Source organism: Herpailurus yagouaroundi, unplaced genomic scaffold (assembly GCF_014898765.1).
Source record: "Herpailurus yagouaroundi ecotype Mexico unplaced genomic scaffold, PumYag 28, whole genome shotgun sequence".
In the NCBI taxonomy this organism is placed as follows: Eukaryota; Metazoa; Chordata; class Mammalia; order Carnivora; family Felidae; genus Herpailurus; species Herpailurus yagouaroundi.
In genome coordinates this window covers 122,658,414-122,660,808 of record NW_024412376.1, presented here as the reverse complement: position 1 = coordinate 122,660,808, position 2,395 = coordinate 122,658,414, and positions in this window count along the sequence as shown.

The window sequence follows — 2,395 nt, the reverse complement described above, 5'->3', positions numbered from 1 at the left end:
AGAGAGAGAGAGAGAGAGAGAGCACTCAAGGGGGAGGGGCAGAAAGAGAGGGAGACACAAAATCTGAAGCAGGCTCCAGTCTCCGAGCTGTCAGCACAGAGCTGGATGTGAGACTCGCACTCCCAAACCGTGAGATCATGACCTGAGCGAAGTCGGATGCTTAACCGACTGAGCCACCCAGGCACCCAATCTTTGCTTTCCTTATGTTTATTCTGGTTTTAAAAATGTTTTTATACACAGTGCTTAATTTGTTTAATTTTTCTTATTGTATTAGTTGCCTATTACTAATTATTGTTAATAAATTACCCTAAAACTTGGTGATGTAAAACAACATACTTAAAAAAAAATCAAATTAGGGGCACCTGGGTGGCTCAGTCGGTTAAGCAGCCGACTTTGGCTCAGGTCATGATCTCGCGGTCCGTGAGTTTGAGCCCCGCGTCGGGCTCTGTGCTGACAGCTCAGAGCCTGGAGCCTGTTTCAGATTCTGTGTCTCCCTCTCTCTGACCCTCCCCTGTTCATGCTCTGTCTCTCCCTGTCTCAAAAATAAATAAAACGTTAAAAAAAAATTTAAAAAAAATCAAATTATAGTTGACGCACACTGGTACATTCATCTCAGGTGTACAACATAGTGATATGACACTCTGTATGTCATGTTGTGTTCACCACAAGTGTAGCTTCCATCTGTGACCATACAACACTTACAATTTCATTGACTGTATGCATTGTTGCTGTACCTTTCATCCCTGTGACTTATTCATTCCATAATTGTAAGCCTATACCTACTACTCCCCTCATTCCTTTTTGCCCATCCTCCCATACCCTCTTTCCCTCTGACAATCATCTGTTTCTTCTCTGTATGTATGGGTCTGTTTCTGCTTTTTGTTTGTTCATGTGTTTTGTTTTTTAGACTCCACATATAAATGAAATCATATAGTATTTGCCTTTCTCTGACTCATTTCACTTAGCATGATACCCTCTAGGTCCACCTATGTTGTCACAAATGGCAAGATTTCATTGTTTTTTATGGCTGAGTAATATCCATTGTTTTTATATATACCACATATTCTTTCTTTTAAAGTAGCTGCATGCCGGGGCGCCTGGGTGGCACAGTCGGTTAAGCGTCCGACCTCAGCCAGGTCACGATCTCGCGGTCCGTGAGTTCGAGCCCCACGTCGGGCTCTGGGCTGATGGCTCAGAGCCTGGAGCCTGTTTCCGATTCTGTGTCTCCCTCTCTCTGCCCCTCCCCCGTTCATGCTCTGTCTCTCTCTGTCCCAAAAATAAATAAAAAACGTTGAAAAAAAATTAAAAAAAATAAATAAATAAAGTAGCTGCATGCCTAATGTGGGGCTTGAACTCACAGCCCCAGGATTGAGAATCTCATGTTCTACCAATTGAGCCAGCCAGGCATCCCTACATACTGCATATTCTTTGTCCATTCATCCTTCAGTGAACACTAAAGTTGTTTCCGTGTCTTGGCTATTGTATATAATGCTACAGTGAACATAGGGGTGCGTATACCTTTTCAAGTTAGTATTTTAGTTTCCTTGGGGATAAATACCCAGAAGTGGAATTGCTGGTCCTATATTTAATTTTTTGAAGAAACTCCATACTGTTTTCCATAATGGTTGCACCAACTTAAATTCCCACCAACAGTGGGGCACCTGGGTGGCTCATTAGGTTAATTGTCCAACTTCGGCTCAGGTCATATTCTCATGGTTCATGGGTTCGAGCCCTGTGTCAGGCTCTGTGCTGACAGCTTGGACCCTGAAGCCTGCTTCAGATTCTGTGTCTCCCTCTCTTTGCCCCTCCCCCACTCACACTCTGCCTCTCTCTCTCTCTCTCTCTCCCTCAAAAATAAACATTAAAAAAATTTAAATTCCCACCAACAGTGTACAAGAGTTCTCTTTTCTTCATACCCTCTCCAACACTTGTTATTTGTCTTTTTGATAATAGCCATTCTGACAGGTGTAAGGTGATATGTCATTGTGGTTTTGATTTGCATACTGAAGATTAGTGATGTTGAGCGTCTTCCCATGTGTCTGTAAAACAGCATACATGTATTATCTTATAGTTTCTGTGGGTCAAAAATCCCAGCTTTACTGGGCCCTCTGCTTTAGGATCTATGGTGAGGCTGCATTCAAGGTATTGGCCAATAACACAGTCATCCCTAGATTCAACTGGGATAGAACGACTTCCAAACTCACTCAGTGGCTCAGTTCCCCTTTGGCTATTGGTCTGAGGTTGGTTGTTAATTCCTTGACAGCTGGCCTTCACCAACAGAGCAGGCATGAGAGAACAGCCGGGGATAAAAAGGACCAGTAAGATGACAGTAGCAGTATTTTGTAATGAAGGAATATGTCACCCGGATATGTCACCCCAAAATAGGTCTCTTTGT